The sequence below is a fragment of the Hemitrygon akajei genome, chromosome 8 (genome assembly GCF_048418815.1).
Source record: "Hemitrygon akajei chromosome 8, sHemAka1.3, whole genome shotgun sequence".
Lineage (NCBI taxonomy): Eukaryota > Metazoa > Chordata > Chondrichthyes > Myliobatiformes > Dasyatidae > Hemitrygon > Hemitrygon akajei.
The window spans coordinates 169,218,320-169,235,027 of NC_133131.1; the positions used below are offsets into that span (position 1 = coordinate 169,218,320).

At 43.4% G+C, this 16,708-nt stretch overlaps 1 protein-coding gene across 1 annotated transcript in view; it reads right to left on the reverse strand.

The window, feature by feature from the left end:
• Positions 1–16,708, reverse strand: part of mindy4 (MINDY lysine 48 deubiquitinase 4) — a 275,155-nt gene that overhangs the window by 210,447 nt on the left and 48,000 nt on the right. The window lies entirely within an intron of this gene.

Here is a 16,708-nt window from a genome sequence, read left to right on the forward strand (position 1 = left end):
CTCTCCTGATCCAACAGAAGGTGTAAATGTTTGTTTTAAATATTTTTGTTGTTATTGCAAGACAAAACATTACAAGTCCAGTTCACTGGCAAGAGCAACGGTGGGGAGGAGCATGGCTTCAGTTGTTATGTGGACCAGGTCCTCATAGCATAGTGTCACCTGCTACAGCCACCCAAGGGAGAAGGTACCGGAGCTGGTATGGGAGAGAACAGAGGCACAGCAGGCATACTGGAATTTGTGCTGTGCTGGGGCTGGTCCCAGCAGACCAACTCTCCATCAGAGCTACACTCTACTGTTCACTCCCTAGAAGACAAACAAGACTGCTTTCATTTGCAGCTGACCCAGCATGAGATAAGGAACTACTGAGAGCTTGTTCTTGTAGAAACATGGCTCCAGGACAACATCCCATGCACCATCAATCTTTAGTCCATGCCACTCAGGGACTTGTGCTAATAGTATTACATGACTGTAGGTGCTGTCATGACTAAATGTGTGACTGTATGTACTGTGTTTTACAGCTTGGCCTCCAAGTTGCTTCATTTAGTTGTATATACATGTACGGGTGAATGACAATTACATTTGTAAATAGATAGATAGATAGATAGATACTTTATTCATCCCCATGGGGAAATTCAACTTTTTTTTTCCAATGTCCCATACACTTGTTGTAGCAAAACTAATTACATACAATACTTAACTCAGTAAAAAAATATGATATGCATCTAAATCACTATCTCAAAAAGCATTAATAATAGCTTTTAAAAAGTTCTTAAGTCCTGGCGGTTGAATTGTAAGGCCTAATGGCATTGGGGAGTATTGACCTCTTCATCCTGTCTGAGGAGCATTGCATCGATAGTAACCTGTCGCTGAAACTGCTTCTCTGTCTCTGGATGGTGCTATGTAGAGGATGTTCAGAGTTTTCCATAATTGACCGTAGCCTACTCAGCGCCCTTCGCTCAGCTACCGATGTTAAACTCTCCAGTACTTTGCCCACGACAGAGCCCGCCTTCCTTACCAGCTTATTAAGACGTGAGGCGTCCCTCTTCTTAATGCTTCCTCCCCAACACGCCACCACAAAGAAGAGGGCGCTCTCCACAACTGACCTATAGAACGTCTTCAGCATCTCACTACAGACATTGAATGACGCCAACCTTCTTAGGAAGTACAGTCGACTCTGTGCCTTCCTGCACAAGGCATCTGTGTTGGCAGTCCAGTCTAGCTTCTCGTCTAACTGTACTCCCAGATACTTGTAGGTCTTAACCTGCTCCACACATTCTCCATTAATGATCACTGGCTCCATATGAGGCCTAGATCTCCTAAAGTCCACCACCATCTCCTTGGTCTTGGTGATATTGAGACGCAGGTAGTTTGAGTTGCACCATATCACAAAGTCCTGTATCAGTTTCCTATACTCCTCCTCCTGTCCATTCCTGACACACCCCACTATGGCCGTGTCATCAGCGAACTTCTGCACATGGCAGGACTCCGAGTTATATTGGAAGTCTGATGTGTACAGGGTGAACAGGACCGGAGAGAGTACGGTTCCCTGCGGCGCTCCTGTGCTGCTGACCACCGTGTCAGACCTACAGTCTCCCAACCGCACATACTGAGGTCTATCTGTCAAGTAGTCCACTATCCAATCCACCATGTGAGAGTCTACTCCTATCTCCGTTAGTTTGTGCCTTAAGATCTTGGGCTGGATGGTGTTAAAGGCACTAGAGAAGTCAAGGAATGTAATCCTCACAGCACAACTGACCCCATTTAGGTGAGAGAGTGATTTGTGCAGCAAATACGTGATAGCATCCTCCACTCCCACCTTCTCCTTATACGCAAACTGAAGAGGATCCTGGGCGTGCCTGGTTTGTGGCCTCAGATTCTGTATTATCGGAATACAAAATACTCTGCAGACGCTGGGGTCAAAGCAACACCCGCAACACGCTGGGGGAACTCAGCAGGTCGGGCAGCATCCATGGAAACAAACAGTCAACATTTCAGGCCGAGAATGAAGAGGAGGGGGCAGGGGCCCTATAAAGAAGGTGGGGGGAGGGTGGGAAGGAGAAGGCTGGTAGGTGCCAGGTAAAAATCCAATCAGAGGAAAGATCAAGGGGTGGGGGGGGGGGAAGCAGGGAGGGAATAGGCAGGAAAGGTGAAAAAGGAATGTAAGGGGAAAGCACTATGGGTAGTAGAAGGAGGCGGAACCATGAGGGAGGGGATAGCCTGCTGGAGGAGGAGGCAGAGTGAAACTGGGATGGGGGAAGGGAGGGGAAGGGAATTACCGGAAGTTGGAGAATTCGATGTTCATACCAAGGGGCTGGAGACTACCCAGACGGTATATGAGGTGTTGCTCCTCCAACCTGAGTTTGGCCTCATCATGGCAGTAGAGGAGGCCATGTATGGACATATCCGAATGTGAATGTGAAGCAGAGTTGAAGTGGGTGGCAACCGGGAGATTGTCTGTTGTGGTGGACGGAGTGGAGGTGCTCGACGAAGCGGTCCCCCAATCTGCATCGGGTCTCACCCATGTAGAGGAGGCCGCACCGGATGCAATAGATGACCCCAACAGACTCACAAGTTTTGTCTCACCTGGAAGGACTGTTTGGGGCCCTGAATGGTGGTAAGAGATGAGGTGTAGGGACAGGTGTAGCACCTACGCTTGCAGGGATAAGTGTCAGGTGGGAGATCTGTAGGGAGGGACGTGTGGACCAGGGAGTCGCGGAGGAAAAGATCCCTGCGGAAAGTGGAGAGGGGTAGAGAGGGAAAGATGTGCTTAGTGGTGGGGTCCTGTTGAAGGTGGCGGAAGTTGAGGAGGATAATGTGCTAGATCCGGACGCTGGTGGGGTGGTAGGTGAATCCAGAATGAAGGAGATGAACTCCTTCCTCAAATAAGGGGCTTCCCTTCCTCCAACATCAATGCTGCCCTCAACCATATCTCTTACATTTCGTACACATCTGCCCCCACTTCATCCTCCCACCACTCCACCAGGGTTAGGGTTCCTCTTGTCCTCACCTACCACCTCACCAACCGCCTCCAGCACACAATTCTTCATAGCTTACACCATCTCCAACGGGATCCCACCACCAAGCACATTTTTCCCTCCCCCCACTTTCTGCTTTCCACAGGGATTGCTTCCTACGCAACTCCCTTGTCCATTTGTCCCTCCCCACTGATCTCCCTCCTGGCACTTATCCTTGCAAGCAGAACAAGTGCCACACCTGCTCCTACACCACCTCCCTCACTACAATTCAAGGCTCCAAACAGTCCTTCCAGGTGAGGCAACATTTCACCTGTGAGTCTGCTCGGGTCAACTATTGTATCCCATCCTCCCGGTGTGGCCTCCTGTATGTCGATGAGACCTGATGCAGATCGGGAGACTACTTTGTCAAGCACCTACACTCCATCCGCCAAAAAAAAGTGGGATCTCCCAGTGGCCACACATTTTAATTCCACTTCCCATTCCATCATGCCAGTCTATGGCCTCCTTTACTGTCATGATGAGGCCACACTCAGGTTGGAGGAGCAACACCTTGTATTCCACTTGGGTAGCCTCCAATCTGACAACCTGAACATCCATTTCTCGAATTTCCAGTAATGCACCCCCCTTCACCATTCCCTTCTCTCACCTTATCTCCTCACCTGTCCAACACCTCCCTCTGGTGTTCCTCCCCCTTTTCTTTCTTCCATTACCTTCTGTCCTCTCTGAACTCAACAGCTCTAGTTCTGGTCTCACACAAATTCTCTCTCTGCCTTTTCTTCACGCAGGGAGTGATGAGTACCTAGAATATACTGCTGGAAGAAGTGGTGGAAACAAAGCTGCTGACAGGCTTTGAGTGTATGAGCATTTGAATCGCCTAGGCTTTGAGGACTCCAAGCCAAGATGGGACTAGTATGAAAGGATGCCCACCAATCAGATGTAGATATAGATGCACTGCTGGAAAAGGGCCTGTTACATCATAAATAATCCCAGCAACCCTGAGCATGGACTGTTTGTTCCTCTTCCATCATGGAAGAGGCTATGTAGCATCCACGCCAGGACCACCAGACTCAAAAACAGTTGCTTTCCCTAAGCAATAAGGCTGATCAACACCTCCACTTACTAACATACCTTGCCACAAACTCAAGCACCACTACTTTATCATCTCCTGTCAGAGACAAATTACGTACAGACACTCCTGCGCCTACTGTCACTTTATGGACTGACGATCAATCTGCTTCATCACATATTTATATTTTTTATTAATCTGATCTGGAGTAACAATTATTTTATTCTCCTTTACACTTGTGTACTGTACTGGAAGTGGCATTAAAATCTTGAATTTTGGTCTGAAAGCCCCATTTCCATGCAGTATGTCCGTAAGAACCACCAGTACTCCTGCCATCGTGGATGCTAACACTGAACTGATTTGGCTCACACCAATTTCTACAGAGCTGCACAGATGGATTCATCAAAAGCAAAATACTAAAGCATAAACATATTTCAATTAACTGTGGTAATGTGGAACTCTCACGGTGGGTGGAGAGGAGATGAAGCAAGATAAGTCTAATTAACCAGCTGACAGATGGTGCTGTAAGGCAAGGCTGCAGCCCACACTCAGGATATTTGGCGGGTTTTCTTTGGAAGGGGACTTATCTCAGCTAATCTTAGACTATTAGGAATTCTAAGCTGATCCGGTCAACAGCGCATTGACAGAAATTAAACAACAGTTCTCCCAAACAATATGTTCACTAGCCCCAGCAACTTAATGCTCCATTATTACATCCAAAGAGCAGAAGGAAAACGTGGTAAACTCCCCGCATCACCTGTACAAAGCCGGCACGGTGGTATAGTGGTTCATGTATCAATGACCCAGGTCCAATTCCACCTCTGTCTGAGGGGAGTCTGTACATTCTCCCCATGACCATGTGTGTTTCTCCCCGGTGCTCCAACTCTCTTGCACTGTTGGGTTAGTAGGTTAAATCAGCACATGGATGTAATTGGGTAGCACTGGCTAGTTAGGCCAGAAGGCTGCAGTTACTGTGTTGTATCTCGAAATCAGAGGTTCCCAACCTGGGGTCTATGGATGCCTTGTTTAATGGTATTGGTCCATGGAATAAAAGACGTTGGGAACCCCTGCTCGAAATAAACTCAACAGATGCTGTATCTGGATTAAAGACAAAGCCTGAAATGCTTAGGCAGCACACAGTTCAATCATTCTGCCATTTATTCAGTCAGGTATATTAAAACTGATATTCCCATTTCCCAACTCCTCTTCACCACCTTGTGTTGCTGGCCCCTTCTATCCTACCTCTGGCCCAATTCCTAAGGTGCTTTATCCGGACTTTGTTTAGTTCAGACACAGTATTTTCAGCAATCTGCTCTTACATCCAATTGCTATCACTTTCTTTCATTCTAAAGTCCAGTTCACAAATACTGTGCGTGGAATGCCCTTCCAGAGGTGGTGTTAGAGACAGATATCTTAGAGACTCTCAGGTGCGTGAATGAAAGAAAAATGGAGGCCCATGAGGGAGTAAAGGGTTAGACTGAAAGGACAACACAACTTCATGGGCTGAAGGACCTGTACCGTTCTGTGTCTGAAAAGACTGGAGATCAGCTCATCAGGAGCATCCACAGAGGCAGACAGTTGCCATTTCTGTCAGAATATCAACGGTCTTGACCCAGTATGTTGACTGTCCGTTTCCCTCTACAGATCTTGCCCCAACTGAGTTCATCCATAAGATATAGGAGCAGAAGTAGGCCATTTGGCCCATCAAGCCTGCTCTGTCATTCAATCATGGGCTGATCTAATTCTTCCAGTCATCCCCACTCCCCTACTTTCACCCCATACCCTTTGATGTCCTGGCGATTCAAGAACCTATCCATCTCTGCACTAAATACACCCAATGACTTGGCCTCCACAACTGCTCATGGCAACAAATTCCACAGATTTACCACCCTCTGACTAAAGCAATTTCTCCACATCTCAGTTCTAAAAGGACATCCTTCAATCCTGAAGTTGTGCCCTCTTGTCCTAGAATACCTTACCATGGGAATGAACTTTGCCATATCTAATCTGTTCAGGCCTTTCAATATTCAGAATGTTTCTATGAGATCCCCCTCATTCTCCTGAACTCCAGGGAATAGAGGCCAAGAGATGCTAAACATTCCTCATCCGGTAACCCTTTCATTCCTGGAATCATTATCATCCAGCAGTTTTGCTCTAGATTCCAACATCTGCAGTGCTTTGTGTTTCAAAAGCATTGAGCATTTGAACACAAAATTAGATGCCAACTGCATAGTCACCACTTCAGTAGCAGTATTCAGCTTAGACAAGACTTGGTTCACTTGTTACTGAAAGCCCCACCTATGTACTTGTGACCTCCAATATTTGATGATTCCCAGACACTCCTGACAACCCTTCCTTGTTCCACCATCCATGAACTCTGCTGCGCTAAGCAGCACCAAGTCCTCAGAAGTTGAAAGGTTACTATCGAGAGACAGGAATGCAGACTTGAGGTTGCAATCATTGTACATCTGATCTTAATGAATGAAAGAGTAAGCAAAGAATATTAAACAAAATAAAACATAGCTGCATAGTGCCGAACAAGAAAGGGCCTTCAGCCCACCATTTCTAAGCTAGTTTCATGCTAGTTTTTTCCTGCCTGTTTGCATATCTGTACAAATGCTCTCAAAATAAAACTTACTTTATAAATCTCCTTCAAACTCCTCCCTCACCCAACTTACTTTTAAGTCATTTAATCTTTGGCAAATGTAGGTGACCCAGTAGCATAATGCTACCTCGTTGGTCACTGACTCAAGTGAACATTTTACCATTTGTTTCAAGGTACAAGTGATGAGTAGAGCCAATCTTTAATCTTCTATTTCCATCCTTCGAGTGAACAATGTGCAACCTTTACTGTTAATTTGAAGTATAAAATTAGGAGTTATTTACTCTCAGTTGCTATTTGTCAGATATGCCTGCTCATTAATGCAAATATCTAAAGAGCTAATGCAAAAAGCACAGAGACATGATCACAAGGGTCAGACAAAACATCAGAATGGGAAAGAACTGTGATATAACAGACTTTGACAGAGCCAGACTGGGTGGTTTGAGTATCTCAGAAAATGCTGAAATTTTCACGCACAGTGTCTAGAGTTTACAGAAAATGGTGCAAGAAACAGAAAGCATCCAGTGAGCAGTAGTTCTGTAGGCAAAAATGCTTTGTATCAAGAGAGGTCAGGGAGAAGGGCCAGACTGGTTCAAGCTGAAAGGAAGGCGATAGCAACTCAAATAACCACACAGTACAACAGCAGTGTGCAGAAGAACATCTCTGAAGGCACAACACACTGAACCTTGAAGTGGATGGATTACAGCAGCAGAAGATCACAAACATACACCAACTGGCCACTTTATTAGGTACTAAATAGATATGTAATAGGTAACAATTTATGATAGTCATATAAATTGTAGTTATAGAGCTATACGCATGGAACCAAGCCCTTCCTTCATCACAATTCATCCATGCTGACGGTTTCCAGGTATATAAACATTTATCCACAAAACACTGGAAGGGAATAAATAGTCGCTTCAGAAAGGCCTTGGTCTGAAACATCAACTATTTATTCCCCTCCATAGATGCTGGCTGACCTGCTGAGTTCCTCCCAGCATTTTGTGAGCATTGGTCTAGTTTTTCAGCATCTTCAGAATTTCATGTGTTTGTATTTATCCATAACCCTATCCAAAAGAATTTGCAGCTAAGTGTTTCTTCAATTGTAAAATGCTCATTGTTTTCAAAAACCACCTTGATCATACTCTCTGTAATCTCTTGAACATCCTCTGAAACTTCAGCTCTCCTCCAGAATTTATCTTGCCTCGTGGCCTTGCCCAATTTGAACTGATTCATGGGTGGCAGCCATGCATTCAGCCTCAAACTTAGGAACAGTCGCCCAAATTAATTCCTGAGACATTTGATCCGTTTCTATCTGGAATTGTTGGTATTTAAAATACCACATAATTTGTAACTCTGACCTGTCTGTCTGTAGCTTCATACAGTTACAATGAAGCCCAATTTTTTGGTTTATTGTTGCACATGCACAAAAATACAGTGAAAAGCTCTGCATGCTACCTTCACAAATCACTCTGTACATAAATACAGTACATGGGGGTAATGAAAAGAAACAACGCAGAAATACAGTGTTACAGTAAATGAAGTGCGAGGGCTACGAGGAGATGGAGTTCATCTTTTAGAGCACGAGGAACAGCTCGAGGATGTGATAGCATCAGAGCAGACGCTGCTTGCGATGGATATTACATAGACTAGGTTTGTTTTTCCTGGAATGAAGAACGCTGAGAACTAGACAGGCCGTTCAGCCCACAATGTTGTGCCGACCTCTTAACTAACTCCAAGATCAATCTAACCCTTCCCTCCCACAGGGTCTTCCATTTTTCTAACATTCATGTTACCACATGAATATCCCAAATGCATCTGTTTCGACCAGCACCCTGACAGGGTGTTCCACACACCCACCACTCTATGTAAACAACTGCCCTCTGATGGATCCCCCCCCAATACTTCCTCCACTTGCCTTGAAATTGTGCCCCTCATTTCCACAGATTTCCACCTGCGAAAATGTCTCTGGTACTTGTCTCTACCCTCTACACATCTCTACCCTTATCTTGTGCACTATCAAATACCGCTCATCCTCCTTGAAAATTATAAAGGCACAGGCAGGATCAATGATGAGATTTTGGTGCCTAGAACCAGAGGCATATGTTCAGAACAGTACAGGCCCTTCGATCCACAATGTTCTGCTGACCTTTTAACCTACTGTAAGATCAATATAACCCTTCTCTCCAGCATATCCCTCCATGTGCACTGGTTTCCTCCCACATTCCAGAGATATACATGTTAGGGTTAGTGAGTTGTGGTCATGCTACGTTAGCAATGGAAGCACGGTGACACTTGTGGGCTGCCCTGAACACATCCTTGGCTGTGTCGGCCATCGACACAAACATTTCACTGTATGTTTTAATGGTTCAATATACATGTGACAAATAAAGTTAATCTTAATAAACCAATAACAATATGCTAACAGCAATTAACAGCAGGGTATGCTACATGTAGCTTGGCTGAGAGTCAGATGAGTACAACAACAATGTGACAGCACGTCGCATTCTCACCATTTCAGGTGAAGAAATCATCTGTGCTACCATAGTGAATATCAATACTTAAAGCCTTCAATTTTGGACTTGGTCATATTGAAACCACTCAGACAGTCAGACACCTCCGTAAAGGCTTTCATTTCTCTGAAGAAATGACAACACAAGAGATTTGAGAGTACTTCTATGTTACATTGACTGTTCTATTTATTAATTATTAATCAATATGATCGCAAATTGCACATTTAGATGGAGACGTAACATAGAGATTTTTACTCCTCATGTATGTGAAGGATGCAAGAAATAAAGTCAATTCAATTCATCTACAGAGTGAAATAGACAGTTGTTGATTCAGGTAGAGACCCTTCAACTCCAGTATGTTCAATATTCTCTGAGAGACATAACCTTTTCAGTTCTGCCATTATCTCTTCAAATCTCTTTTACAGTTGCTCCAGAGACCACGTTGCATGAACCGATGGAACTTGGGTTAAGATAATGCAATACAACTAGAGCAGGACATCTGACTTCAAGTCTGCATTATCATTCATTGATGCCTTAGCTCACCTGATCTTGGCTATTGTTCCAGTCTCCCACATCCCAAATGTTCAAAATCTGCCTGCATCTCCCTTTAACATATTCAATGATTTGGCCCCCAGCATTCCCAGGAATAGAGAATTTCCAAAGTTTACAACTAAGAAATGAAATTCTCTCTCATCTTCGCATGATTCTGAAGTAATTATTACAACAGAGAAGGCCGCCATAAGGAGCACCACAACTCCCAGAAAAGGAAATGGATAGATCTCAGAGGATCTATCCCAGGCTTAGTGCAGTGATCCAATCACAAAGACACTCCAGCCCTATATTTCAGTAGCAGTTTAAGAAAATTCAGTACGTCAGACTCCAGTATATTTCAGCATTCTAACTGGTTGTATCACTGTCTGGTATGGAGTCTCCAATGCTCAGGATCGAAAGGGCTGCAGAGACAGACTCAAGTGGCTCCCTCATTGACACTCTCTCCCACTTTTAAGGACATCTTCAAAAGGCAGTGCCTCAAGAAAATGGCGATCATCATTAAAGCCCCTCGCCATACAGGACATGACCTCTTCGCATTACTACCATCAGGAAGGAGGTACTGGAGCCTGAAGACACACACTCGATGTTTTATAAACAGCTTCTCCCCCCCCCCCCCACCTCCGCCATCAGGTTTATGAACAGTTCATGAATGCCTGGACACTACTTTTCTATCCCTCTTTTGGACTTTTTATTTTATTTTGTTATTCTAACTTACAGTACCCTGCGTCTTGCACTTTGCTGCCATATAACAGATTTCATGACATGTCAATGATAATGAACCTGATTATGATTATTATCCTTTTATTTCCCTGTAACCCCACAACTTATCCATCAACTTCCTTTTGATTTTTTCACCGAGTTACCTACTATGGGTAGTTTGCAGGTTCCAGTTAACCTGCGCTGTGATTAGGACTGGAGCACCTGGAGGAATTCCACATGGTCATGGGAAGAAGGTGCAAACCCGACACTGAGGCTAGGATGAAATCTGTGCCCCTGTAGCTGTGCCAGACGAAAGTGCACACCATCTCAAAAACAACCCACCCACCTTAGGTAAGCCACACAGGTACCTCAGAACCAAAGTGGAGTAGGTAATGCTCAATCTTAAGGCTCTGATGAGTGGGAGAAGATGACTAGTATCATGTAGGCCTACAAAATACTATCAGTCTCTGTGACATGAACACCAAAGCTTACTTCATGTCTCAGGGCCATGGAGTACCAGCTCCCTCTGGTGGCCTGCTGAAGTACAAGCAAGCTGCATTCCTTTCATAAATGGGCAGCCTAGACTGAACTTCTAAGAAATCCACTGTGAATTAAAACACACTCATTACTCACTGAATACTATAGCATCCACTGCATACATCAATCTCAGTGTTCTTCACATTTGAGGTGAGATTTTGATAATCTCGTCAGAAAAAAATGCATACATTTGGGTTTAAACAAGTGAATCCCTTGATATGTTTAAATTGTATGGGAGTATCCTTCAGCGAGAAATCAGGAGGGAATAAAACACGGTATGAAATGGATCTGAGAGGTAGGGTTAAGGAAAACCCCAAGAGATTTCATAGCTATATCAGGAGTAAAAGAGTTGCAAAGGAGAGAACAGGTCCAATTCATTAAAACACGAACAAGTTGATACTTGGTCTCACTAACTCTGCAACTGGATTGTTAATTTGCCCCAGTCAGTTCAGAGTGGCAACAACATCATCTCCTTGACAATCACAAGACTGTGTGCTTAGCCCCCTGCTCTACTCACTTTACACTGATGACTCTGAGGCTAAGCACGGCTCCAATGCCAGTTTGAAGTTTGCTGATGACACCAATTGTCATTGGCCAAATCAAAGGTGTGGACAAATCAGCACACAGGAGGGGGTTGGAAATCTGGCTGAGTGGCACCACAACAACCTCTCACACTATGTCAGCAAAACCAAAACACTAATTATTGACTATAGGAGGAAAAAAACAAAGGTCCATGAGCCAGTCTTCATCAGGGGATCAGAAGTGGAGAGGGTCAGCAACGTTAAATTCCTTGGCGTTATCATTTCAGAGGATCTGTCTTGGGTGCAGTACCTAAACGCCATTACAAAAAAGAGGCATAACAGTGCTTCTACTTTCTTACAAGTTTGTGACGATTCAGCATGTCATCGAAAAATCTAAAGACCAGCAGTGGAGAGTATACTGACTGGTTGCATCACTGTTTGGTATGGAAACACCAATGCCCTTGAATGGAAAAACATAGTAGAAGATACTGCCTAGTCCATCACAGGCAACGCCCTCCCCACCACTGAGCACTTCTACAAGGAGCAGTGTTGCAGGAAAGCAGCGCCAATCATCAAGGGCCCCTACCAACCAGATCACGCTCTCTTATGTTATTAACATCAGGAAGGTGGTACAGGAGCCTTAGGACTCACACTCCCAGGTTCAGTAACAGTCATTACCCCTCAATCATCAGGTTCTTGAACCAAGGGGAATAACTTCACTCCCCAACATTGTACTGTTACCACAAAACATGGATTCACTTTCAGGACTCTCATGTTCTCACTATTTATTGCATATTTATTATTTTATTAGATTATTTTTTCTTTTTGTATTGCAGTTCGTTGTCTCTTGCACATTAGCTGTTTGTCCCTCTTGTTCTGTGCAGTTGATGAATTGCGGGATTGTATATGGTGACATATACAGTATGCACTTGGATAATAAATCTACTTTAAACTTTGATCACACACAGAATACAGTTTTATACTTCAATCTCTTTATTCATCTTGGTTAACATGAGATATTGAGGCAGGTAAAATGAGGCCATCATTGGAAACAAGCAAATCCCTCGACGTGTTTAAGAAGTGTGGGAGCACCCTTCAGAGGGAAATCAGGAAGGAATAAAAGGGGGTATGAGAAGGATCTGGCAGGCAAGGTTAAAGAAAATCCCAAGAGATTCTATAGGTATGTTAAGAGTAAAAGGGTAGCAAGGGAAAGAACAGGCCCCTTAAGGATTAGCAGGACTACCTATGCATGAAGCCTTAAAAGATGATCAAGATTTATAATTAATATTTTTCATCAATTTTTACTGTGGAGAAAATGAAGGGATGCTAAAAAAATGAGGGAAATGAGTGATGAAGTTTTGACCCACAAACAAGGAAGAAGGTATTGGTGGTATTAGAGCATATTCAGGTGTTAAATCTCCAGGGTGAAACACAGTGAATCTTCGGACCTTGTAGTAAGCTCAAAAAGAAATTGCAGAGGCCCTTGCAGGGATATTTGTTTGATCTTTAACCACGGGTGAAGTTTTGGAAGACTGGAGGGAGGCTAATATCATACATTATTTAAAAGGTCAGCAAAGAAAAGCCAGGGAACAACAGGCTGATGAGTCTGACATCAGTGGTGGGTAAGCTACAGGAGAGAATTCTGAGGGACTATATATATACGGTATATATTTGGATTGAAAATCATGGACAGTCAGCATGTTTGTGCCTGGGAAACTGTGACTGATAAAGAATTTTTCAAAGATCTAACCAATAGGATATATGAGAGTCAGGCAGTGGATGCTGTTTATAAGGACTTTATCTTGGCTTTTGACAAGATCTCGCATGGTAGGGTAGTCTGGAAGGTTAGATTCCACAAGATGCATAATAGAGAGATAGAAAAAAGATAAGTGAATCTATGAAAAACTAGATAAACTGACAAAGAACCAATATGTAGAAGACAAACTGTGCAGATAAATATAATGCTGAGGATATAAGATGTGACAAGTCTTTGAACACAAGTCTGTAGGTGTAAAGTCAGTTCAGTTCAGAATGGTGGTGAAAGTTATCCACACCAGTCCAGAGCCTGAAGGTTGCAGTGTTTCCATGTTATATCACTCTGCTATTCTTTTGAACATGAAACCTGTTGACGTTCTACACCTAATCTGTTCAAATTAAATTTTCATAAAATCAGAAATAGATCACCGGTTTCAACTGATGTACCCTCAAATAACGAAAAATAAACTGCAATCCTTGACAAACCCACGTCTTGATCAATTTATACAAATTCATGAGGTTAGGGACACGGTAGAGAGAATTTTTCCTCCTCCTATGACCATACAGCTGAAGTTCACGGCAAGAGTAGGACATTTAGAGAGGATTCCTTCACCCCGAGGATGATTAGAATCTAGAGTGTATTACATGAGAGGATGGTAGAGGCAGATAATCTTCAAATACTTTAAGAAAGTTTCAGGTGGGCAGTTGAAACTTGGATATGGCCCTAGTTCTGGAAGATGAAATTCAGAGGTACAACATAGGGCACAGAACAGTAGAGCACAGGAACAGGCCATTTGGCTCACAATACCTGTGCCAAATCAAACTAAACCCCATCTGCCTGAACTATTTCTTTTCGTGTACCTATCTAAAATCTTTTAAATGCGACTATCCTAACTGATTACACCACTACCCCTGGCAGCCTGTTCTAGCACCCACTACTCTGTGTAAACAGGCTTACACAATACATTTGCTTTAAACTTACCCCCTCTCACCATGATCCAGATTTATTTATTAAATCACATATACTTAAAACATATAGTGAAATGAGCTGCTTGCGCTTAAAATCATCACAATCTGAGGATGCCCTGGAGCCTTAAGTGTTGCCACACCTTCTGGTGCCAATATAGCATGCCCACAATTTTCAGCAGAACAGCACATGGCCAACATACAACAAACCCCTTTCCCACCCAACGCCACCCACACACAGACAAGCCTCCAACCCCACGACAGGCCACCTCCTGGCCCCTAGTATTTTAACAATTCTACCCTGGGAAACAAAGAAACTATCGATGCAACCCCATCAATGACCCTCACAGTTTTATCAAATTCTGTCAGGTCGCCAATGCTCCAGAGAAAACAAACCAAGTTGGACTAACCTCTCCTTAAAACTCTAATCCACTCGACATCCTGGTGAACCTCTTCTGCTCCCTCTCCAAAGCCTCCACATCCTTCCAATAATGGGGCGAACAGAGGTGCACACAATACTCCAAGCACAGCCTCACCAAAGTTGTGTAAAGCTGCAACACAACTTCCTTACTCTTACAGTAAATTCTCTGACCAATGAAGGCAAGCATACCATACGCCTTCTTTACCATCTGGTATGGTCACGTAGGTCTTTGAATGAGTATGGTGCACAAAAGAGACATGGGATTGTCCATGCTGTGTGACTTTCTGACTGCAGTACCATACTCCCACAAAATTTAATTGCAGAGTCAACCCAGATGAAGTCCATGGAGGAAATCATGGTGAGACGTACCTGCTATTGGCTGGTCAATGGGATCATGAGAAAAGAATGCATCAGTTGATTCACCAAGTAATAGCTGGTTCTTAAACACACAAGCAAATCAGAAACGTAACTCCTCCAACAACATAAATATTAGATTGTGAGAGCAGCTGGGTACTCTGTGGCAAGCGACTCACCACAAAGATGGGGCTTGACAGAATCTCATTTTGAAACAGGTTCAAAGCAGACTCCATCTCCCTAGCCTTACACTCACCTCTGGAACTGAAATTGGTTTATTATGGTCACATGTAATGACTTGATCTGTATAAATAGTACGCAAGAAAACCCCTTCATTGTATACTGGTACATTTTGAAGTTGAAATTGGTTTATTATTGTTACATGGAGACAGTGAAAAGCTTGTCTTGCATACTGTTCATACAGATCAAATCATTATATAGAGCATTGAGATAGAGCAAGGTAAAACAACGACAGAATGCTGAATTAAGTGCAACAGCTATACAGAAAGTGAAGTGCAGTAGACAATATGGTACAAGATCATAACAGGGTGACTTGTGAAGTTGAGAAACTAACTTATATTGGGGAACTATTTTACATTTTTTTTTAAATACCAGGGTAGAAGCCTGGTGGCACATGCTATTAGGCTATTGTATCTTCTACTCGATGGCTGCTTTACTACGGCAGTGAGAACTGTAGACAGCATTCATGGAGGAGAGGCTAGTTTCCATGATGTTCTGAGCTGTATGCACAAATAGCTGCAGTTTTTTTTTGCAAGCATTGGCAGAGCAACTGCCATACCTAGCCATGATACATGCAGTCAGGACGCTTTTGATAATGTATTGATAAGAACTGGTAAGGGTCAATGGAAACATGGCAAATTTCTTTAGCCTCCTGAGGAAGTAAAGTTGTTGATAAGCTTTCTTGGCCATGGCACTTACATGGTTGGACCAGGACAGGCCTAGGAACTTGAAACTCTCAACCTATACACTGTTGATGTCGACAGGACTTGTACACCACCAACGTTACTGAAAGGGGGCAGTGCATGTGCAACATCTAACACCATGCTCAACACCAGGATTGCAATCTTCTTCATGCTGATATGCAAGAAAGAGTTAAACTTAGCTTCAAGATAATATTTATACCCAAACCTGTTAGGTGGGCAGAAAAGATTAACTTTAAAGCACATCAAACATTATCTGACCAGTTTGTGGAACCTTGCTCTGCATAAAGTGGTAGTTGCCCTCTTCCTGATTACAATTATTTACACTGAAAGGTTCTGGCACATTACAGGAAGTGTTTAAAAAAAAACTCAAACTTATGAAAGCATACAATGTTAAATAGTGGATGAAAACTTGCTCTTGTTACAGCCACACATGGCTTCAGGAAAAAAATTTAGACCAGTAATTTGCCTTAATAAGGAACTGGATAAATAGCAAGAGACAGGGTAGCAGAGCAGCAAGTTTTAATCAACAGTTTTTTTTGTTAATTTACGAGATGTGGACGTCACCAGCTAAGCCAGCATTTATTGCACATCCCTAGTTACTGAAAGAAAAAAATATGAATTTATATCTCTCTCCACAGATGCTGCCAGTCCACTTACTTCCAGTATTTACCCACCATCAGAGTGTGTGTTTGACTGCAAACAGTCATGCAGGGCAACTCCAATGATCTTCTAACTAATTGTAAATCCTCCCATTTAGCACCTGACTCACCGGGTGCCGAGTACTGTCCTTCTATTTACACATC